Source organism: Giraffa tippelskirchi, chromosome 1, assembly GCF_054371585.1.
Source record: "Giraffa tippelskirchi isolate mGirTip1 chromosome 1, T2T-mGirTip1v1.2.pri, whole genome shotgun sequence".
Classification (NCBI taxonomy): Eukaryota; Metazoa; Chordata; class Mammalia; order Artiodactyla; family Giraffidae; genus Giraffa; species Giraffa tippelskirchi.
Genome location: NC_137275.1, coordinates 89,553,856 through 89,579,425, shown reverse-complemented (window position 1 = coordinate 89,579,425; position 25,570 = coordinate 89,553,856). Strand labels below are relative to the sequence as shown.

The 25,570-nt window shown below is 40.1% G+C and overlaps 1 long non-coding RNA gene across 1 annotated transcript in view; it reads left to right on the top strand.

Moving 5' to 3' along the window:
- Positions 1-25,570, top strand: part of LOC145530451 (uncharacterized) — a 203,474-nt gene that overhangs the window by 57,850 nt on the left and 120,054 nt on the right. The window lies entirely within an intron of this gene.

Sequence of the window (25,570 nt, the reverse complement as noted above, 5' to 3'; positions counted from 1 at the left end):
TTCATTGGTCAAAGACACTAATCTCAAATCAGCAAGGAAGTGTAATTCTCCAGTGTCTCCAGAAGAGGAGTGGAACTGGGAGTGCCAATGAACGTAGAACTATTTCCTCCCAGAGGTCCATGAACAAGCTGGAATTTTATGTAGAAGTTTGTGTGTGTGTGTGTGTGTGTGTAGTTTTCTGCATGTCACCAGGGAAGGAACCCATTGCTTTAATCAGATTCTTGAAGGGATCTGACAAAATAACAATTAAAAACTGCTGGACCAGTTGAAAACTGTCATGTAAACAACTAATTGCCATACAAGGCAATTTGCAGCATGAGTGAGAGGCTGAAATGATTAAAGAATTGTGGGTGTGTGTTTGTATGCATGCAAGCATGTGCATGGTGATAAGGAAAGAAGTTGAGCAAATTTGTAGACCGAAGGGTAGAAGCCAGAGAACACGGAGTGATGGATTAAAGACACCAACATGTGGGGGGAAATGACTGATGTAATGAGGTCCCCACAAGATGGCTGAGGAGATGTGTCCAATATCCTATAGAAGTGCTAACTTGGAGGATGAGGAAAGGTGACTCTTCTCTGATTTAGGAGGAAGGGAGGGAAAAGGTGGGCACTCCTGTGGATGGCAGGCAGGCTGCAGGCAGAGGGGAAAGAGAGGGCTTCTATTTTGTTTTTGATGCATGGACAAGGGCATCTACTTAGAATGAGGGGATCTCTGAGCGTGTTGAAAGGTTAAAACAGCTGTAGGGAAACCTGAAACGGAGCTGACTCGGGACAAATACAAGGACTGCCAGTAGCACTGGGGGCCCAGCCACTGCTGGGGATCATAGATTTGTTGCTGTGCCAGTAAATAGAATTATGGGATTTTCCTTTCCATGCTCAGCTGCCTGGAAGCAGGAGTGGAGAAAGTTAGTGGTAGGAGTGATCCAGGGCTGGGGATTGGCAGAGCAGGTGCAGCAACATGTTTTGCTGATAATCTGAAGTTCAAGACTCTCTGGTTAGGGAAAGAGGACTACTTTTACTTTCACAAAAATAAGTCAGTCAAGAATGGTGAGAAGCAGGTTTACAACTATAGTTACTCTTTGTGAGTTGTAATCCTCAATCCCAGTTCGATTTGTTTTGAGCTGACAACCAATAGAACCATATAATCATGTGGTGGAAGGTAAGTGGCATAGCTTATCCCTCACTGTTTAAGTAAAATTAATCATGCTCCATCCACCTAAAATTTTATGTGTTCTTAATACTCCCTGACTCCGCTAGTAAAATCTGACAGACGAAGGCAAGAGGAAAAAAAACAAGCTCCACACGTAATTACATACTCAGAGACAGAATTGCTGACCTAAGCATCTTGCTATTAATTAGTATGTTGTAAATTTTGCTTCCTTGTCTGATACTGAGACATTGTACTTAGAGGAACCATTAAATAAGGACCAAAGGAAAATGTCTGCAGTAGCCTAGCTGCAACGCAGACTGTAGTGCGTTATAGTGTAGTCTGAAGTGGCATTGTATTGCATTTCTCTTTTCCTGCCTGCCAAATCCCTGAATTTCCCTGATATGGGTGACGTTGCATCATAAGCATTTGATAAACAAAATGGCGTTGCTGTTCATGAAGGCTGCGTATGCATCCTGAAGGCAAACTAGCTGTGATCATCATTTTTCTGGTTTGTTGCACCAGTGTCCTTGAAATCTGTCATTTTGTTCTCCTTGGAGGGGAAAAATGGAGGTTTTGTCAGAATGGAGGTTTTTGTCTCTGAAGTATCTTTTTATGATGGACAAGTGAGGTGAGGCAGCCAGGTCTGATCATCTAGAATTGCATTTGAGGCTGAAGTTCAGTGCAACCACCTTTTGCATCCTTCCTCAACAGAAAAGTCAGCAAGAGGCGAATAAGTTAATATTCTCAAATATATTGTTGCTGCAAATGGCTCCTCTCCAGAAAACCCTCTCTCAGAATTTCAGTTGTTGAAACTAGCAGGTTTTTTTCTCCAGGAACTAAGATAAATTTCTCTTCGCTCTGGTCTGCCAACTTGTAGACTGTCTTCAGCTGAGGCAGAGCTGCCAGGATGAATAGCTGGAGAATCTACTCGACTCTCTATTTATTTTAGAGTATGATAATTTGAGGGAAAATTAAAACTGTCAGTTTTTCATTACACCCGAAAGCTCTCAGAGCCGGTTATCCCATCAGGCCTCACAAATATACTTCTGCAGAAAATAGTATAAACATATGGAAAAGCCAGGAAAAAAGGGATTCATGTCTTGCCAGAGGCCACACAGTGTGTTCAGGGCTGAACTGGAACCTGAACGTCCTGACTGTTCTGACCAGGGTCTCCCCACTCCAGCCCCACAGCCGGGGAGCATGCGGGTGCTGGGGTCATGAAGTAACTGCTGGGCAGGGACTTGGCTAAGCAAGGGGCAAGGAGAATGGCTTTTAAGTACATACAAAATGACCTACAGCTGGCTGTACCAGAAGCCCAGAGACTCGGAGTATTCTGAAGACTGTCTGTTCATTTTTACATGCCGGGCCCCAGCTCAAGTGCCTGGCATGTCAGTAGAAACCCAATCATTGGTGAATGCATTTTGTCAAATTCAGAAGCTTTAAAAACATGCGTCAGATAATCTCATTTCTGTACTCAAAATGCATTATGCCATGGCTTCTCATGTTCCTCCAAGTGAAAGTCAGAGCTCTGACCTGGATAGTCGGGCCTTGGCTGCCTCTCTGGCTGTGATACCCGTTCCCCCTTCTTTGCTGCCTCCTCCAGACCCCCTCCTCTTACGCCTTCTCTTACAAAGGGGACAGCTCGCTTTGCACTGGCTGTTCTTCAGGCTTGGACTCTCATTCTACGTATGTAAAAGGCCACCTCTTTTATTTCAAGATTTTTCCCAAATCACTTTTCATAAAGTCATTCCCACTGGCCTTTTAAAAAATTGCAGCCCTTTCCCTGGCCCCCTGACCACACACACTCTTGATCTTCCCTTAGTCTGCTCTGTTTCTTTCATAACCCTGCTCAGCCGTTAACTCTTATTGACTATGTCATTTACTATCTGTTAGGTTGTTTTATTATCTGTCTTCCTCCTGCTAGGATGCCCAGGTCTGCCAACAAGGGTGAGGGTTTTTGTCTCTTGTTCACTCATATCCCTAGTGTTTCAGCCAGCACCCCAACACACAGGATGCTTTGTAAAAACAAAAGTGTTGAATGAATAAATGAATAGAACCAAATAGTGAAGCAAATGAGTGGGCAAGGAGTTGAAGAAGAGTGAAAACGACATAGCATTACAGCCAAGTGTAGAGGTGACTGGACCATCAACTGTGATGAATTTAGAGAAGCAAACACTCATTTGCACATTCAGAAAGCTTTTGCAACTTTCAGAGTCAAAGCTACAGACATCCAGCCTAATAACTGTCAAACCTTTTTTGTTAACAATGTGTAGTTCAGTCCCTGGTAAATCCAGGCAGAAAGCACGTGTATGACTGGTATTTCTCAAAGTGTGGTATGAGGCCCTCGGTATTAGGGTTGCTTGGTATCTATTCAGGTTCCTGAGCCTTATCTGGGTACTGAAAAATCGCTATGGATCAGATCCCCAGGTGATTCGAATGCATACTAAAATTTGAAAATTGCAAATATACAGAAATTTATGGAAAATCATTGAACTATAGTATAATGGAATTTCCTCCACTGTAGTGTAATTGTTCTATAGGATGTTGGAAAGATTTCAGTTAAAAAAAGCATTCCTTGAATTAATAAATTAGGGTAACACTAAATTAAATGGATTATTTTTGGTAACAGGAATTCTCAGAATATTTAATAAGCTGACATCACTGAAAATTGCCAATAGTAGGATATGATATGTAGTATACAGTTTTACTCCATCACGGGCATTTCTTTTTAAGTACCTCTTATTGACTCTTAGGGGAGAGGTTTTTCTTTAAATAAAAAGTCTGGGCATTTCTGTTAGGAATAATATCTAAAATTCATTTTTGGTTCTAACAGTCTGTAATTCTCTATAATTCTGTTTTCTTTCCGGTTAAGTACCCTTAGTCTATAATGTAACTGGGGCTTTTTAATCCCTTGAGAAAAAAGCATGTGATAGTAGATCTGGATCTCATGGTTCTCAGAACTCACCCTTGCAAATGGAAGAGGTCTTTTGTATTTGCATGTGAGTGTGTATATGTGTGTGTGTGTGTGAGTGAGAGGGAGCACAGGATGAATGCTACTTCAGTGAGGGCACACAGTACACTCAGTACTCCTGAATGAGTGGATCTGCTCGTTAAGGTCAAATTTGGTAGGTTAGTAAGTGAGGGTGCTGTCCTTTGTGTGATGGGTTGTATACTAGTGGCATGCACACATATAAACATTTCACTGGGTTTAAGTATGTGTGGGGCCTGGTTCTCCTGTATTGATCACCACACATCTATTCCTTATGTCGCTTTCCATTCCTTTGGCCTGGCCCCTGGAAACAAGATAGGTTTGTGCCTAGAATAAACAGCTTTCTCCCCCTTTGAAAGCCATTCGAGGTCCATAGCACATTGCCTCTTTCTGTGTAATGGAAGTATCCACACATGGGCAATCGCTGTCTATGGACGTAATGAACCAAGTGGGAGGTAATGAGAAGTGACTGTTAACGCCATCTCCAGGGCCCTGTTCCTCCCACCACACAATTACACTGTGACCCTAGAGAAACAGAGAAGACTAGCATTCTCCGCCTTCCTAATGGTCTTAAAGCCAGCCCTTGCTTACCAGGGGGAGCTGAAACGCAGCGGTCTTCATTTGACAGTCCAGAGGGCGTCCAAGGAAATACATGATGATAACATGGGAGACAGTTCTATACACAATCATACACTGTTTCCTTAGTTCCGACTTGGCCTCTTGCCTGAAAGATGCCAGCAGACTGAGACGGTCCTTCCCTGCTTCCCCCTGGCATGTGATTTTGGGGTGAGAACTGTTACTTCTTTCATAACAGAGTCCAGGGAGCAGGCTACTGGACAGAACTGCATTTTTGTTAGAGAAATACAGGCTGAAGATTTACCAGAAAAGCTCTTTTAAGTAATGATGATAAGTGCAGTGATAACAGCTCCTGAGTGCACCGTCTCACCAATCTTATTTCTGAGTTGCGTTTCACAGAGAGCACTGATTGCGATGCCCATTTCCACTGGCTCATTCTTGTGGTGAGAGGGAGATGGCAGGGTTGCAGAAAAGGTAGAAGGTTGCCCGCTGAGTCGATCGTTAGAGAGGGAGCATACAGAAAGTGCAAAAAGGTGGAAGCCTTTTAAAATTCCTTTCATTGTCTTCATCTTGCTGCTATAGCTGAGGCTTGCCCAGGCTCTGAGGGAAGTCGGCCAAGTGCTTGCTGCACAGTGAATGGGAGCAAGCTGGGCTGCTGTGTTGCCTGGCAAAGAGAGAATAGTGGTGCAGGCTGGCTGCAGGCTGGCTGCAGGCTGCATGGGGGCATCATTTTCCACTCCACCCAGTGTGCCCCCCCCCCGCCTGCAGGAAGCCCCCAGGTGGCATTAAGGAGAATTAGCGTGTAAATCACAAGGCTTGCTAATTTCTCATCACTTCATTAGCTGACAGTTCGATGCAAGCCCTCTTCCGCCGTTCACCTCATGTCCATGGCGCTGATGCTTCTCATCAGTGGGAACAGAGTTTAATCGTGTTGTGTTGACACGCTTGTGATTGTTTGGTTTCCCTCCCTCAGTGTATGCTAGTTTCTTCTCTGACCCTGCTACTAGCAATTACTTCCTGGGATTTCTCTGCAATCTCCTCTTGGTTCAGACATGGGTTAGTATCACCAGGAAAAGGTGGAAATTTCTCCTGATGCAGTTGTGTCTTTTTACAGAAGAGGTTTAAAGATAAGTAGCTAAGAAAGGAAAAAATAATACACTATGTTTAGAAGGACTTTTTCTTAGAGCATTACTAATAGCTAAGGGTTTTTCAGTGTTTATCATGTACCAAGTATTGTTCTGAGCACTTTACAGTCCTGCGATTTCTATTTTATGCAAGGGGAAACTGAGGCACAGAGAGGTTAAGTTTATTGTCTAGGACATACAGCATTTGAATATAGAGCAGGATCTAGAGGCCACACTCTAGGTATTTTGCTTTAATTAATCAGTTACTTAGTTCCTAGATTTGTTCAGTAAAAATAAAGTACCAACTACGTGTCATTTACTATGCCAGAATTTCTTAGCTATCAATCCTTTGATTTTTATTTCCATCAATCAGAAGGTATTTCTTGGAGACTTCCTATCTCTCCAGGGTTGTGCTCATGCAGATATAAGAGAAATGCAGGGTATAATTTTGCCATTGAGAAATTTACAGATGTGTGGACCAGGGATTGACAAACTTTTATCTTTAAAGGGCCAAACAGTAAGATTATTTTTTGACAATAAAGGACATATGCTCTCTGTCTCACAAATGTGAAAGCAGCTATAGACAAGATATAAATAAACAAGCATGTCTATGTTCTAATGAAACTTGACAAAAATGCACAGCAGGCAAAATTTGGCTCATGGGCTGCCTGCTCTGAAGGATAAAAGAATCTCTAAGAGAATTGTATAGGGTTTCCCTTGTGGTTCAGGGATAAAGAATCTGCCTGAAGTGTAGCAGATGTGAATTAGATCCTTGGGTCAGGAAGATCCCCTGGAGAAGGAAATAGCAACCTACTCCAGTATTCTTGTCTGAGAAATCCCGTGGACAGAGGAGCCTGGCGGGCTACAGTTCACGGGGTCACAAAGATTCGGACATGACTTAGTAGCTATACAACAACAACAAAGAGAACCATATAGGGCAGTAAATAGTGATAGTGTGGCTAGAAGCAGGGCTGTATGTTGCTGCCCATTCCTGCCCGTGAGGACCACAAAGTACAGTATCAGGGAGCAGAGATACTAGTGTGTGCTTTAGTTGGGCAAGAGGGGAGCGTGACCTTTCCTGTTTGATGGGAAGTATTTGATGGATGCCTGGGAAGTTGTTAGGTGGGTTTCATGAATCAGTTCCATGGTTCTTATTATGATGGATAGCTGGCAAGTTGGTTGGGTGATTTCCTTTGTTCCTTCCTTCTTTGCTAACAGAACCTCAAATTTGTTTGACATCACCACCAGCTCAGTTCTAAGCATTGACTCATCATTGGTTCAATTCAACCTTAATAATAGTATTCTTTAATTTCCCAGACATTTGGCCCAGTTCTGATCAATGAGATGCAGAGGATTCCTGTTGAGCGAAGTGGGAGGGACTTTTCAAAAACCTTTTGCTTTTCTCATCCAAGGGACAGACAAAGCTAGTGCTGCGCATCCCTTATGTTTTCCTCTCACCATAGGAACACCAGGCTTCCCAGATGGCACTAGTGGTAAAGAACCCACCTGCCAATACATGAGACAAAAGAGACATGAATTCGATTCCTGGGTCAGGAAGATCCCCTGGAGGAGGGCATGGCAACCCGCTCCAGTATTCTTGCCTGGAGAATCTTCTGGACAGAGGAGCCTGGCAGGCTACAGTCCACAGGGTCACAGAGTCAGACATGACTGAAGTGGCTTAGCATGTACACATGGGAACACCAAGAGGAGTTGTGACAGTCATTCTGGGGCTTGGAAGGAGCAGGTCAACATGTTGAGGCTGGGGTGTGGGGGCCAGAGGAAAAGAGCCAGGACCTCTGATTATGCCCCTAAGCTACTGCACATGTGCTGGGCTGCCAACTCCCAGCCTCCTCAAGAGTTCACTAGATGTTTTTATTGCTTTGTTGTTGTTGTTCAGTCACGAAGTCCAACTTTATTGCTTTAAGTCACTGTTAACTGAATAAAAAATGTGTCTCAAAATTTAGGAGAAGTAACAAGGAAAGAGTTACTTCTAGAAGTTCCCCATTTCCTTAGATGTTTCAGAAAGTTGTATTAAATCAGGTAAGAATTACTTCTAATACTTTTCAATACATTTCATTTTCTTGATAATCTCTTTCTTCACAATATATTAATTAGGAAAGAAAATATATTACTGAAGCATAGTCACTCATTTTTATTTAAAGGCATAATGTCTTAAGATGTGTACAAGGGAATCATAGTTCTTATGCATGGGTAATTGTTTCTTGCTAGATGTCAGAATTCAGTTTCAGTTCAATCACTCAGTCATGTCCGACTTTGCAACCCCATGGACTATAGCACACGAGGCTTCCCTGTACATCACCAACTCCCAGAACATGCTCAAACTCATGTCCATTGAGTTGATTATACCATTTAACCATCTCATCCTCTGTCATCCCCTTCTCCTTGTGCCTTCAATCTTTCCAAGCATCAGGATCTTTTCCAATGAATCAGTTCTTCCCATCAGGTGGCCAAAGTATTGGAGTTTCAGCTTCAGCATCAGTCCTTCCAATGAATATTCAGGACTGATTTCCTCTAAGATTGACTGATTTGATCTCCTTGAGGTCCAACGGACTCTCCAGAGTTTTCTCCAACACCACAGTTCAAAAGCATCAATTCTTTGGCACTCAGCCGAAGAGTCCAACTGTCACATCCACGCATGACTACTGGAAAAACCATAGCCTTGACTAGATGGACCTTTGTCGGCAAAGTAATGTCTCTGCTTTTTAATATGCTGTCTAGGTTGGTCATAGCTTTTCTTTCAAGGAGCAAGTGTCTTTTAATTTCATGGCTGCAGTCACCATCTGCAGTGATTAGCAGTATGTTTTTGTTTTGCTTTATTTTTCTAACTTTTCTATAGAAAATATATAAACAGAAAAAAATTTAAATGACTCTTGGAGAAAACCAAAATAATTGTGTTTCTAATGCAAGCTTCTTTCCTGGCTTCCACTATTTTTCTCTTTGTTTTCCCTTTGGTTTTCTAAGCTTACCTCTTATGAATTTTCTTTTGCATATTATTGTTTTTGTTCATTTTAAAAACATTGTCTTTCTAGACATATTCTATTTTAGTGGAGTTTTTAGTATGATGTTGCAAGTATAAAGTATCTCTTTGAAGTTGGAGTCTTATGGTACAGTTATTCATTTATTTAACAGTTATTTTCATGTTGACAGTTTATGTTAATTGGTGTATATTCTTGTCTGGATGGTGGACTCCTTTAGGGAAGCTACTCTGTCATTGAAATTCCCCTAGTGTCCAGCCCTGTGTTACTCTTTTCAGCAGCCATAGTTAGATCTGCAGTATGGGCTGTGGCCACATGAATTGCATGCTCAGGTACATGCTTTCTGTGCAGAATGTCCTGAACATGCCCTCTATCTTGTCACACCTTATCCTGACTGACAGTCTGTTCTGACCAATGCACTGACCGTGCTCCTTTTTACCTTTCTCCCCTCCTTGCAGAGCCCTCACCCCTTGTCTTTTCTAGCCCTTCTTGTCTGTGTCGCCTCCCCAACCTTCTTTGAAAACAAGACCTAGATCTCAGGAGAATAACCTAGGGAACAATTATATTTTACACTCAGCAAGCCCTCAATCAATAATATGTTTCATAGATAGGTGGATGGGCAAGTGAGTGTTTGTAGAAAATATACACTGAAAAACCTGGTGCTCTTTACAACAAGTTTGGAGTAAGGGAAAATAAACAATACCATTGACTGCTAGTGGTATTTACTGAAATGTGGGGAGGAACACAAATATAAACCTGAAAGCTTCACTGTGACCCACCAGGCCAGTATTCTCCCTTCATCTGGCCCCTGTGCATCACATTCTTATCGGTATAGTAATACTCTTTAAATATGGGGGGAAATAAGGAAAATAAGAGTACACGACTCTTTTCCAACTCAAGTTAGATCAGGAAATTATGGCAATTTTTGGACTGTCAAGTAAAAAGGGAAGAATTAAACCTGCTAGCCCAAAATGAGAAGCTGTCACCACCAAAGCTGTAACTCTCTAAATGAATATAACACCTCTGAAAACTCCCAGATTGGTGCCAAGTATTTACATGTTCTCTGTGAATGTGGCATCTAACAGCAAGTGGCTCTGGTCATGAAGCACACCATCTGTGTGATTACCCACCCCTTGCGAGAGTGCTCTGAACTCAGCAGTTGTACAACAGATGCGTTTAAATATACAGTATTCCTCCTCACATAGTTCAGAATGGGTGTTAAGGACCGAGGGAAAACAATCAGCTTCTTTTAAACGCAGGCTCCATCTGACATCTTTCCAGACACCTTCCATAACCATATTATGCCACGTGTAATCCTGGAAGATAAGATTACCCTAATAGATTTTAGATCGTTAAACAGGTCAGCTTGACAGAGAACATCAGCAGCTGCCTTCCCAATCGCTAATGAGTCTCTCAGTCTGGAAGGTGAAACCAGATGACTGTTTTGGTTTTCATTTAAGTGGAAGTCTATGTAGTCATGGGTAATAGACAACTATAGAAGTCAGTGTATATCTACTTCAAAGAGAAGAATAAAAAGAATTTCACTATAATTTGTCACTACTGTATTTGTAGATGCATCTCTTTGGAAAAATAACAGCAAGCTAAATAGTTTTTTGATGAATTATGAAGCTAAGAATGAAAGTTCAAATTCCATCCTATCCTTTAAATTTTATTTATTTAGATAATCTACAGGTATTCATCAAGATATTTTCTTTGGGGATTAGTTTGTCCTAATTGCAGGATGAAGATCTGAAGTTCTGTTTCTAAGAATGTGAATGTCAGTCAAGGCTGTTAAGACTTTCTGAATCACATCCTTACTTGTCTCCAATTAATGAGCTGACATCACACTCTCTGAGGCCGGTCACAGCCATGCTAGGCCAAGGATGCACTTTCCTTACATAAAAGGGACATTTTTTTCACATTGCTCACAAGCCCCTCTCCTATTTTCCTTCATGGTGGTGGTGTACAGGCAGCAGAGATGTGGTCAGCATTGAAAAGAACATATGCTAGAAATAACCTCAAGAATTTTAGAAATGGATGAAAGATTCATCATTCTACATTGATGTGATAAAATACCAAACAGTAAATTTAACATGACCCAGAAATGAATTGCTGTTCACATTTTCTTGCAAACTCTTGGTAAGAGTTGCATTGTGACCATCGTCATGGAGCACAGTAACCACCTTAGAGACAGTCACCGGAAACCAGTATTCGTGGGCAGCTCAGAGGCTGAGGGAGCATTGTTTGTGATGTAACCAGCATTCTGTAGATGATTTAGGGGTGAGATGATCTATATTGTATCAATACAAACAAGGCCTGAGAGCCTTGGCATTGTCTTAACAGCGATGCTGTTTTGGTTTTTTTTCCTCTCAGTGGGAAAAAATACAAAAAGCATAATTATTTTTGAACTCAGGAACTGGCAACAATTTCTGGAATGTGAGGAGTAGAAATAAGAAATGGAGACTTAATCCTGTTAGGATTAAAAGGCTTATGAGAAGTTTGTGCCACCACCAGAAGATAATGACAAGATGGTTACCAGAATCTCAACTAGAAAAGATGGACCCTGAAGAATCTTTACCTCTGCAGAATGGGTAATAAATAAATATGTAAACCCATCTTCTCTATTTATGATTTTAAATTTTCATCTATAAATCACTGTGCCTCACATGGGTGTATACATTCTTAGTGCATTTTTAATAAAAATCATTTATATAGATTGGGGCTCTGCAAAAAAACTATTTGCCCAGCACCCTACACACCTGAGAGATGCCCTGACCTAGAGACCAAGATTGACTCTGAACTATATTTGGTAGTCAATAAGTAAACTCTAAAGTAACATTTGTCAAAATGTAACAACCAAATTTTCCTTCAGAATTGTAATATGCAAAGAAACTTTGTAAGGTGATTTTTGTTGTAGTTTAGTTGTTAAGTCATGTCGGACTCTTTTGTGACTCATGGACCATAGCCCACCAGGCTCCTCTGTCCATGGGATTCTCCAGGCAAGAATACTGGAGTGGGTTGCTATTCCTTTCTCCAGGGGATCTTTACCACCCAGGGACTGAACCCACATCTCCTGCATTGCAGGTGGATTCTTTACCAACTGAGCCACCAGGGAAGCCCTGTAAGGTGAATTTAGGGAGTGTGAAAGGTGCAATCATAGGCCCAGGAAGATTGGAAAAATGATGGAATTGTCCGTATGTGGATGGACAGTGCAAGTGGAAGAACTGAGTCTTCAAACATAGAGGGAAACGAGAATGCTCATGTCTTGAACAGAATTAGTGACATCTGAAGAAGAAAGATGCTTTTGAAGAGAAAGAAGATGAATTTGGAATTTTATGCTTTGGAACATTGGTTATTTAATTTGAATTTTAGGAAGGATGATACTAGTGGAATATCTAACTGAATTCTCTCACTGAAATCCAAAGGTCTTTTGGCTGCAATTTATCAGAAACATTCATTAAATCTTTGAATAATCAGAAAGTGTATTTAGACATTCGGCAGAGGTCTCCAAACCTGCCAATACCTAAGCATTTCCAAATCAGATAAGTTTCCCAAAACAAGTAGGAGAGAAATGGTCTGGCTTTTCTGTATTTAGAGCTGCTTCCATCCTCATCTATATACTGCACAAATTTTTGGTCCAACTGGAAACGGTTAAAAAAATATCCAGGCAGTTTTAATGTTTCTGACTTACTTCTGTTGAGGAATATAAAATTCAGACCACATTACCAAGTAATTATTGAGATAGAACTTTACAGAAACAAGTCCAATCAGTATTCACATGTCAGTAAAGGAACACTGCCAAAAGTGAAAGAAGCTTCTCTCGGGCTTTGTTATGGTGTGTGGGGTGTGTGTGTATGTGTGTGTGTGTGTGTGTACATGTATATAAGCACTTGTGTGCACAACACCCCAGGCTCTCACCAAATGGGAGGTGCTGACTTTGGCAAACGATTTAATACAAAGCAAAGGCATGGGAGATTAAAATTATTATCCGTGGTTATCAATATTTGACTAATAGTTACACTGTTGTAATAAAGGTCCCAGACAGACTTAACAATCAAGATTCTCACAGAATGCTTATTTTCGTAACCATGTTGTGTGTTTTCATACCTGATGACTGGTTTGGCAAAATTCTATTAAGTGCTGCACACTGATCAGCATGGCTTAGAGAAGTGCCAGTAAAAGGACTCTATTTACAAAGAATCACAATGTGTTAGGTATTTTAAAATGTAGTAATTTTAGAGTATTACAATTTGAATTTAAATTAATGTTGTTTGGGGAAGAATTTACAATAATTCTACACTAATTTCTTTGAAGTTCACAAAATTTTTTCCCAACATTTTCCTTATTACCTGTCCATAACATGACTACTGAAAATAATAATGCTTTGATGAGGAAATTAAAGCATATACTTTAAGAAACATTTGCACAGTTGTTTAGTGTTGAAGACAGAAATAAGGAGTAGAATCTTTAGGGCCTTTCTACTAGATCATGCTTTTTCTCTATTCACTTTGATTCTCAATTCAGCTTAAAAAGTGTATATGTAGTAGGTGATGTTTAACAGATGTAAAATCAATTCAACCTAAATGTCAGGCTTCTCAAATATTGGTCATCCCATTGTTTAAATTCTGTAACTGTTAAGACCAAAACTTTTGCTTACCTGGAAAATTCCATGGACAGAGGAGCCTGCTGGGCTATAGTCTATGGGGTTGCAAAGAATTGGACATGACTGAGAGACTAACACTTTCAATTTTCACTTCAAACTAAGAATAAATAATTTAAAACTTGTTATACCAATGACTGACAGTTAACCGCATTGTATAATGGGAAGATGTTTGACTAGGTATCAGAACTAACCCCAGAACCATTCTCTTATTGTCTAGTTAATCGTTTTAGGAAAGTATTTCCTTCTGTCCTCTCCTCTGCTCCTTGCCTCCTCTTTCTTTACCTTCCTTTATTTTCTCTATGAATTCCATTGTTCTCATCTGACAAAAGGTTGGGGAAAATAAGACCTACCATACAGCTACCTCAAAGAGCTATTAGGGCAATTACTTGAGACATGTAAGTAGTTTTACCCCTTTCCTCTTGGTTCTGCTCTCCCAGACCTATCCACGTGCAAGTCCTTTATGATGGCCTCCATTAATACCCACCCTTTTCCTGCTCCACAGCTGCCATCCTATTATAGGCCATCCAGACAACCATACTAGTTGCTAACTTAATCTCCCTGCTTTCTGTCTTGTCTTCATTCAATGTATTCTCTAGCAGCCAAATGATCTTTTAAAAACAAAAACAAAATCCTGCTATTTCCGTACTTAAAGCCTCCGGTGGCCTCCCGTTGTATTCAGGATAAAACGCAGAAAACTATCCACGGACTCTGTGGCAGACTCAAGATGGCAGAGATTCTTTGACTCTGCTCCCTCTGAATCTGGGTTGGCCTTAGAACTTTGTGTGACAGAAATTTGGTAGAAGTAGTGTTCCGTGACTTCGAGAGAGTCATCAGGAATCTTGAAGCCTGGGTCAAGGCTTGCTCTGGGAGAAGCCCGTCTTCACGTAATGAGACTGCCGACCATGAGACAGCCGTGATGCCACTTGGGAGAACAACAAGCCATTTGGAGAGGCCTCAGATGTGAGGTGCCATGTGGAGAGAGGCCAGGGAGTGCTGAGGCACCAGACATTGAATGAAGAAATCCTCTGGGAATGGGTTCTCTAGTTTCAGATGTCCCAGCTAGTACCCCATGGATCAGAGATAAACTGTCTGGAAGAAATTTTCCCATATTTCTAGTCTCCAAATTGTGAGCCAAATATAATCTTTGTTTTCATCCGCTATGTCTTAGGGGTGATGTCACAAAAATTGATAGCCCAGTAGCTTCTAATGACCTAAAAATGTGGACCCTGCCTCTAAGTTCATCCTCTTTCATTTTTTCTCTTGCTTACTGTCTAGCAACCACATTAGCTTCTCTGAATGTCAAGCTTGTTTCTTCATCAGCACCTTAGCCCTTGCTGTACCCTCTGCTCCAACTGTGACCCCAGGTTTTTTCACTGTTATCTTCTCCTTGTCGTGGAGCTCAGGTGTCACAGTTCCTGTTAGGTCTTCCAGATCATTCAGTTTACATTTGCCTTACCTTCTCCATGTCACTCTAGTTTATCACTGTGCTTTATTTGTCATAACACTGATAACTATCTGAAATGCTTTTGTTCATTTATTTATTTCCTACTTACTGATTATTTTGCTAACTAGAATGTAAACTTCTGGGATCAAGGGTTTTATCTGCGTTTTTCACAAATTTGTCTCTAATGCCTTTTATATTCAGTTTTTTTTTTCTTCATGAATGTGTGTAAAAGTGCTTTAAACCTAAAAGTTTTAGTTATTATTGTATTGCAAGAAACCACTGAGTGCTAGAAAAATAGAGTAGGAGGTACTCAGACATAAAGCAATAATAGGAAATTAGAATTTTCTAAAATTGTAGAGAATTAGAACTATCCCACAATATCACTACCTTTAAGTACACTTGAGTCAACCATAGTTGCTTATTTCTGCATTATTCTATTTTTTAGAAAACTGACAGTTCAGTTGTGATACTTTTCTATCCCCATCTAGGCATCTGACTCAATTTTCTATTTTTATGCATCTCTCCTTTAGGAATAAAATGAAAAATAAGGTATTCTTTTTGGCTTACCCATTCATAGAGTCATTGACCAAAGACTCTATGAGAATGTCATATGTGTTAATCATTTAATGCAGAGGCACTGGCCCTCTCAAAGAAGTGACAATAAGCCCACAATCCAATTTGTGTGAATTTGTTTTGTTGTACATTTAACACCCAGTGATCTTAGGAGGGGCTTCTCAGGTGACTCAGTGGTAAAGAATTCACTTGCCAATGCAGGAAACTTGGATTTGATCCTTGGGTTAGGAAGATCCCCTGGAGAAGGGAATGGCAACCCATTTCCAGTATTCTTGCCTGGGAAATCCAATGGACAGAGGAGCCTGGTAGGTTATAGTCCATGGAATTGCAGAGTGTGAGACGTGGCTTAGCAACTGAGCACACACACATGCATGCTCACTTAGAAAGAAGGCTGTTGCTAATTGATAGTTTTTAGGCTAACCAAGGAGAGGGAGAACACAGCTTTATAAATTTGTGGAAAGAGAATCTCTACAGGGATTTAAGAGACAAGTTTGATTTGATTTGATTTCAATAAACTTATTGCCATGATAAGCTATGTAATTGTCAGCATGTATCAGGAGAGCAAGTTTAATATATATTACTCTAGCACACATTTTAATATAGTGAGCTAGAGAAACTCACTGACTAGCAAGGAATTGAAATGTTGAAATGGAAATCCAGGCTTTGAGATTCCTAGAATCTCTGAAACCATCTTGCATCTTTCTCTCCATCTGCCTGTCAACATGACTTTCTGAAATAACTAATCTCAGAGGAATATTTTAGAAAAAAAAAAATATCATGTGGATGTGTTCCCCCTCCTCCCTAATAAATGCCAGTCTCAGGCAGTGTTTTTGTCAGGAGACTCTGTTCCAGCTTTAAAAGCCAAAGGAAAGATGAAAATGAGTACACCAAAACGTAATTTAAAATGCAAATACAGATTCTGCAGAAAAGCAGCGAAAGCTAATTGTCGTTTTTCCCCACGCATGGCTCTGTAGACAGTGTGTCGTTACTTTCCTCCTGCTGGGAATGCCCAGACTGCAGCGGCACTGCCACACTTTGACCTCTCAGATAAAACACATTGGACCTAAAAAAAAAAAAAAAGACCACACAAAACCTCAAGCCCTAGTCACAGAAATCAATAGGAGCTTAACCCTCAACAGTACTAGGTGGAAAGGCAACCATATGTGACAGTATAGCTGTTAACTCATGAGAAATCCCCAGAATAGTAATAGCAGTTGCATTTTATAAAGAAAGGGTAGCGAATCTATGTTCTCCAAGAGTTCACATAGTATAGGTTAGAAAAAATGCAACCCCTGAATTAAGGACACCATTTGTTTTCAGCCTAGCAAAACTGCACAAATATTTCAAACTTAGATTGACTTGGAGTGAATTCTGAAATATGAAATTTTAGCTTTTTTTTTGTTTTATTCCTGTCATACCTGCATGCAGTAGGCTCCATACTATGCTGAGCTTAGGTAAGCATATAATTTGCAGCAAAACTTTCTTCACTCTTTTAAATCTTAGGACTTGTTTATGAAAATATATAAAATCCTGATTTCTTTACTGTCTGCCATTTCTTCCAGTAGATGGGAGTTATAGTAAACCCAATCAGCATTTTGTCATACAATATGAGTTGTCTTACGTACATGCAAAGGAAAGCCTGCTCAAAGGTATTATTATAAAGGTATTATTATTCCAGGAGAAGAATGAATTTGCCCAATAAAATAACTGCTGGGAAAATCTTGACTCAGTCACAGAATTAGAATTTTGAATTCTATTAAATGATTCTAAAACTCAAGTGAGATCCATTCTCCATTATGTATGTTAATTAGGACCACCGACACTGGGGAAAAAAGAATTTAATTCTGCACTGTCAAAACTTTATGAACTCAGTTAAGAGAGTTCTCTTGGTTCTCTGTGCCCTTTCCTGCCCTCTAGTGGGGGTGCTACTGTGCTAGAAAATGGGCAGGCAGAAACAAGAAAGGGGCTGTGAGGTGACTGAGAAACAAGAAAAGGGGCTGTGAGGCTGTGAGTTTGGATAGTTGCATTTATCACAGCAGGTGGGGTGTCCACACGTGTGCCAAGATCCAGAGGCTGTTGGGGCTTCTCAGGGAGAGAGGGGTGCAGAGGCCCTTGTGCAGGCTTAGATAGCACAAGGGTTTGGAACTCACAGCAATTATATTATGTTGCTTTGTTCCTACCTTTTTTCCCTTTCCAAGCAAAAAGAAAAAAAAAGGTAGGAACAAAGCAACGTAGTATAATTGACATGACTGAGCGACAACTGAACTGAACTATGAACTTAGTGGGAAATGGTTGGTGTAAAGAGAGAGTGTTAAAGCAAGTTTGGCAGGTGTCAGTCATCTCTATACGCTGAATCTTAAAATTTTATTGAATGAATCAGACTGTGGCTCATGCATAACTCCTTTTATTTTCCCTGCATTTTTTTTTTTTTTTTTTTGCCTTTAGTTTCGAGGATATTCTTTATTTCACTTTTTTGTTTGGGGAAGGGAAGGAAGTGAACTCTGAGCATCACTCCCCAGAAGCCTTATAACTGAGTTCATCTGTGAGAATAGAGGAAAGAAGACGTTTTATAATACTGCTCAGAAATATATTTTTTCTGTTAGTAATTGTTTTTGATGAGTATTGTACTCTGTTTGATACAGTGAAGACTGGAGCCATCCTTCAGTGTCTGTCTTGCAGAGAAGGGGGTGCATTCTAAACTCATTTATTATTTCTTTATGGAATACCATAATCATGGTACGTGTAACCACGGTACATATCAAATTGAAAAAAGAAATTTCAAGTGAATCAGGAGGTAAGTGAGATCTAAATGCAAGAGGGATAACAGGTCAGTTAGAAGTAGGAAAATGCTCAGGAAAATCCAGTTTAGGGCTAACTATGGTCAGACCTGTCCCTGGTGGTCCAGATGGTAAAGAGCCTGCCAGCGAGGCAGGAGACCCAGGTTTGATCCCTGGCTCAGGAAGATCCCCTGAAGAAGGGAATGGTAGCTCACTCAAGTATTCTTGCCTGGAGAATGACATGGACAGAGAAGCCTGGTGGACTACACACCATGGGGTTGCGGAGTTGGACTTGACTGGGCAACTAACACACACGTTCAGACCTATCTCTGATGTTGGTTCAGTCCCTCTGCTTATTTTTCTTGCTGGTGTTGCTTTGCATAGTAGTTCCTGCCTTTCCCAAATGTGTGGGTGCTTCTCCCCCCTCCCCCAAACTGAAGATTTATTCCCTTTTTCCCTCTTGCAGCCAGTTGTCATTATTTCTGATGTGAGTCTGGCAGTTTGAATTAAAAAAAAAAATCAATTATTTTGCTAAACTGTAGCATATTTGAATTAAACAAATAAAAATGATTTCTTTACTCTGTTGCCAGCTAAGGACAAATCTCTATTCAAAATAACTGATGGATCTGAGACCTTATTTGATGGAGGGTCTATGTGATTCTTAAGTTCATTTTCATTTTCTGTGACTCTCTAAATTACTTATATTCTTCATGACTCTCACATTAGAGTATTCCCATTTATGGAAACTTGTTCCCTTCTGCAGCCTCTATAGGATGACTGTAATAATAATAATAGAACTACTACTAATAATGAGAGCAAGTGCTATAGTATTGCTATGTGTTAGGAACTATTTCAAGTGCTGCATATTAACCCATTTATTTTCTAGCAACCTTACTATTACTGTCTACATTTTACAGATGAGAAAACTGGGACACAGGTTGGTTCACCCAGTGGTGATCACACTGCCAGTAAATTTGGAACTATGATTCAAAAGCTAGTGCTGCGGATCTAGAATTACTGTTCTTTTTTAAAAAATAGTGGTATTTTAATAGCAAGGAAATGCTTATGTCATATGTTGAACAAGCAGCAGGAAACAGTATGATGAAGACTACTTAAACTATCACAAGAAAAGACTAGAAGGAAATACTTGCCTTGTGGGATAGTTTTTAAAAATTTTTATTGAAGTATAGTTGATTTACACTGTTGTGTTAGTTTCAGGTATACAGCAAAGTGAATCAGTTATACATATACATATATTATTAATATCTATTTTTTAAATTCTTTTCCTGTACAGCTCATTACAGAGTATTGAGTAGAGTTCCCTGTGCTATACAGTAGGTTCTTATTGTTATCTATTTTATATATATAGCAGTGTGTATATGTCAATCCCAATCTTCCAATTTACCCTCCCCCTTATCCCCTGATAACCATAAATTTGTTTTCCATATCTGTGACTCTGCTTCTGTTTCGTAAAGAAGTTCATTTGTACCTTCTTTTTAGATTCCACATATAAGCAATATCTGGAGTAGGAAATGGCAACCCACTCCAGTGTTCTTGCCTGGAAAATTCCATGGACAGAGCAGCCTGGCAGATGACAGTCCATGGGGTCACAAACAGACACAATGGAGTGACTGAGCACGTAAGCAATATCATACAATATTTGTCTTCCTGCTTCTGACGTCATTTAGTATGATAATCTCTAGGTCCCTCCATGTTGCTGCAAATGGCATCATTTTGTTCTTTTTTTATGGCTAAGTGATATTCCATTTTATGTATGTACTACACCCTTTTTTATCAATTCCTCTGTGGATAGACTTTTAGGTTGCTTCTGTGTCATGGCTATTGTGAACTAGTGCTGCTATTAACCCTGGGATGCATGTATATTTTTGCATTATGTTTTTTTCCAGATATATGCCTAGGAGTTGGATTGCTGGAGCTTATGGTAGTTCTATTTTTAGTTTTTTTAAGGAACTTCCCTACTGTTTTCCAAAGTGGCTATGCCTAGAATTAATGTTCTTAACAACCATAATGATGTCATTTTTATATAATAATTGTTAAAACTTGTTGTGCATTTACTGTCAACAGTGTAAAACAATACTTTTTCATCACTGTACTTGGTAGAGTAGCACTCACTCTACCTGGTACTTTGAGATGCCTTGAAATTGAAGTGCCAAAAAAAACGCTCATTCTTTTAAGTCACTAAGACTGCAGGACCATACAGGGTGTTAAATAGATCCCTAGGTCTGAAGAAGGGACTCTGCCAAGGGAGCTTTGCATGGATGTCTGACTCATCAGGAGAAGACCTGAGAGGCACAGCACCTACAGAGGGGGCCAGCCTGGCTTTAGTTGCATGACCTCAGGCATGTTGTCTAATCTCTAAACCTCAGATGCTTCCTCTATAAAAGACAGAAAATTTTGATCCCTTAGGTTGCTGGAGGCTCTATTAGAAATTAGAAACTGTCATTGTGTTGTATGAACAGAGATTTTGCTAGAGTTTTAGAAGAGAAAAATGCTGGTAGAACCAGCTCACCACTTGGGGTGTAAGAGTTGCAGTAACTAGAACACAAAGCCCCTGTACCGTGGAGGGATTACCATTTTCACATTGTGAGTAGACATGCAATATACACTGCTGGGTATCTCCTTTATTGACGTACACATATCAATTCTGACTTCAGTAGTGATTGTTTTTTTCCGTATCACGTAATTCTATGACACCAGCTGGGTGACAGACAATTCGATTCAGCACCTGGACTCTCTACCTGGAGTTAGCATCAGACCCCCACATGTGAAGGGCTCACTTCCATAAGATTGCTCCTACTTCAGATACCAATTACAAGTCTCAGGCTTTCCTGGGTTATTCTGACCAAATGACTATAAATTAAAATTCTCATGACCCGCTCCTTGGGTTTTATATTTTGCTAGAATGGCTCACAGAACTCCTGGAAACACTTATTTACATTCACTAGCTAATTTTTATCAAGGTTACAGATAAGCAGGCAGATAGAGATACAGAGGGTGAGGTCTGAAAGAGTGGTGAGTACTGGAGCTTCTGTCCACGTGTGTGCCAGCCTGGCCTGTGCATGTGCTCAGCAAACTCCATGCTTTGGGGATTTTTATGAAGACTTCATCACATAGGCATGATCAATTATTAACTCAATCTCTAGCCCCTCTCCCCTTCCTGAAGGATGAAGGTAACACTGAAAGTTCCAAGCTTCTAATCATGGTTTGTTCTTTTTGGTGACCCATCTCAATCCTGAAGCTATCCAGGAGCCCACCAAGAGTAGGCTCATTACAACAAAAGACATTCCTATAGCCCAGGGAATTACAAGAGTTTTAGGGGCTCTGTGCCATGAACAGGCAACAGAGACCAATATATTTTTTACTATTATTTCACAGACACCCAGAGAATGTCATCTTTGTGTGTACCGAATAGCAATAGTCTATTGGCAGTGTATGTAAGTGTTCCTGATTATGTTAAGAACTGCATTAGATTTTTTAAATGCAGACTTTAAAAATAAAACATGCTACAAAGATAGATAGTTGCCACTCCAATATCCATGTTCCTCTTTCATCTTAGAAACATACCTAGGCCTGCAAACCAAAACCAAGAGAGTCTGCATTGCTCTTCTTCGTTTGCTACTAAGTATGGCCATATGATTGCATGCGTGCTAAGTTGCTTGTCGTGTCTGACTCTGTGACCCCATGGACTAGCTGACCAGGCTCCTCTGTCCATGGAATTCTCCAGACAAGAATACTGGAGTGGGTTGCCATTTCCTTCTCTAGGGGATCTTCCCAACCCAGGGCTCCTGGATTGCAGGCGGATTCTTGACTAGTTGAGCCACTGAGGGAAGCACATAGCCATATGATTAAGTTTAGGCAAATGAAACATAAGTGTTAAAATTATGGCAAGACTGTTTTAAAGGGGACTGACTCAATGGGGAGGAATCTCTTTTGTCCCTTTCCATCTGCTCTCTTTTTTGCCTTCAGTGTGGATATGATGATTGGAATTCCAGCGTGGGCTCCATGGACAATGGGGTGATCTGAAAAATGGAAGATGTGATTTAAGAGCAGAAATACAGGAGCCTGGATTTTGGTTGACATCATGGCTTCCCTGGATTAGTCATGGGCTGTCTATTTCTGCCTATTTCTTTAATGTTAAAAATATTAGAAAATCCAAAGCAATTCAAACCGCTGTTTTTTTTTTTTTTAAGTCTATGTTTAATTAAATCTATGTTTAATTTTTTGAGAAACTACTAAACTTTCTCACTGTGGAAACACCGTTTTACATTTCAACCAGCAAAGTGGAAGGGTTTCAGTTTCCCCACTTCCTTACCAATACTTATTTTCTGAATTTTAATTATAGCCATGCCGGAAGATGTCAGTGGTTTTGACTTGAATTTCTATAATGGCTAATGATGTTGAACATTTGTTTCTTTGGAGAAATAGCTACTCAAGTCAAACCACTGGTATTTTTTATCTCTATTACCAAATTAAACTTTATTCATGCACCATGATACTAATTTTATCTTCAGTTAAACTGCAGGCTGTCCCCAACTTATAATGGTTCATTTTAGGATTTTTTGACTTTATGGTAGTGTGAAGGTGCTAAACGTTCACTAGAAATTGTACTTCAGATTTTGAATTTTGATCTTTTCCTGGGCTTGTGATATTCAGTAAGTTCCTTTCTCATGGTGCAGGGCAGGACAGCCAGCCGCAGCTTTCAGTCAGCCATGCCATCAGGAGAGTAGACAACCAATACACGTACAACCATTCTGTTCCCTGGAAACCGTTGTGTTTTTCATTTTCAGTATAGTATTCAATAAATTCCATGGGATATTCAATACTTTATTATGAAATAGGCTTTGTATTAGATGATTTTGCTTAGTTGTAGGCTAAAATGTTTCTGCACATTTAAGGTAGGTTAGGCTAAGCTATGGGGCTTCCCTGGTAGCTCAGCTGGTAAAGAATCTGCCTGCAATGCAGGAGACCCTAGTTTGATTCCTGGGTCAAGAAGATTCCCTGGAGAAGGGATAGGCTACCCAATCCAGTATTCTTGGGCTTCCCTGGTGGTTCAGACGGTAAAGAATCTGCCTGCCATGCGGGAGACCTGGGTTCGATCCCTGGGTTGGGAAGATTCCCTGGAGGCGGGTATGGCAACCCACTCCAGTATTCTTGTCTGGAGGATCTCTATGGGCAGGGGACCCTGGCGAGCTAAGTCTATGGGGTTGCAAAGAGCTGGACATGCTGAATAACTAAGCACAGCACAGGCTAAGCTATGATGTTCTGTAGGTCAGATAGACTTAATGCATTTTTGATTTATGATATTTTCAACTTACAATGGTTTCAACTTAACACCATTGTAAATTGGGAAGCTCTGCAACCATTTTTATAAAGTTACTTATACTGGCATGTGAAAGTAGATCATTGTGGCTTTGATTAGATGTAAGGTCTGGTCTGGTAATCTTGAACTAGCAAAAAAACCCCAAAATTTTGAAGTGATTAATTTCATTATATGCTGCATGCTTAAGTTGAAAAGGCATTTATCTACATTAATATTATTGAATTCAACATACATAAATAGTTAAAAAACATAGAACCAAACCTGAGGGTATATTATCTATTATTTTTAATGCCAACACATTGGTTTAAGTAAAATGGAATTATCTATGATATTAAATTAGCTTGATAACTCAATTTGTTTATATTCATAGTTTGACTATCTAGTGCATAGATTAATTTTGCTATTTTATTTTTTAAGCATAAGAAGCTTATATTTAAGTAGTATGAAAAAAGTCTTTACAATTATTTTCCTTTAAAAAGGAAGAATAAATTTCTCAAATTTGAAAAATAACACTTGAGTATAGCAAAAATTATGTTACTATATTAGCTATAAATTAATCTGAAAAATAGAATAGATGTAGAATCCAGATACAAGAATATTTGCTGACTTCTGTAGGTATCTACAACTCTGTACATCACTTCTTGCCCTCAAACCACAGTTTCTCTTGTCTGATGTGCTAAGAAATCTATATTATCACTTTAGTTTAAGCAAACCAACTCTTGGATGACCTGAGAAATGTTTTCTTCCTAGTACTAATAACTTTTGAAATTGTCCCCATTTTCTGCTTCTAAATGTCCCATTCTAACTGTATGTGGGCTCTTCCAGTCTATGTTGTCCTCAATTCCAGAGCCATTTCTCTAGTAAGAAACGAAAAACACATCTTTTTATTTTGGCAAAGAAACACACCTGGATTAGTCATGCATGAGTGTTGTTGCTATCATTGTTATTAGCAAACATGTGCATTTGTGCTAAGTCACTTCAGTTGTGTTCCACTCTGCAACTCTATGGACCATAGCCTGCCTGGCTCCTCTGTCCCTGGGGATTCTCCAGGAAAGAATACTGGAGTTGGTAGTCATGCCCTCCTCCAGGAGATCTTTCCAACCCAGGGTTCCAACTCATGTCTTACGTATCCTGGCTTCACTACTATTGCCACCTGGGAAGCCCATTAGCAAGCATAACCATATTAAAATAACTAGGATAATGCCAGGGAAGGGCAGCTTGTTTTATTAAAGCAAAAAGTGGCGGGAATGGAGGAAACACGCTCTCAAGGAAGGCTTGACAGTCTGTTAAGTTTACTAGAAGGAATGATATACAACATAGTAGAATAAATGTTGACTTTGGAAGCAGACAGTCTTGAGTTTGAAGCTCTGCTACTTAATACTAAATGTCTGCCCGTCAATAATTTGCCCTCTCTGAATCTTAGATTCCTTGCATGTAAAATGGGATTAATAACACATATCTTGGAGGGTTATTGTAAAGATTATGGGTTGCATGGATTTATGGGAAAATGATAATACAGTATTTGGCCCATGATAGATATTCAGTTCATGGTGATTGTTATTACCAGTCTAGGTTGTGAGTCTCTCATATTGTGATGAAGACATGCAGTGAGAGCCTACACATCTCAAAAGATGGCAGGAACAAAAAACTAAGAAAGCAGAGCAAATTACCACAGGTGCTATGGTCTGAATGTTTGTGTCCCTCCAAACACATGTGTCCAGTATGGTGGTATTAGGAGGTAGGGCCTTTGGGAGGTGCGTAGGTCATGAGGCTGGGGCCCTCATGAGTGGTATTCTTGTTCTTAGAAAAGAGACCCCACAGAGCTCCCTCGCTGCTTCCAGTGTGTGAGGACACAGTGAAAAGATGGCCATTTATGAACTAGGAAGTGGGACAGACATCTCAGCAGACACCAGATCAGCTGGTACCCTGTCCTAATC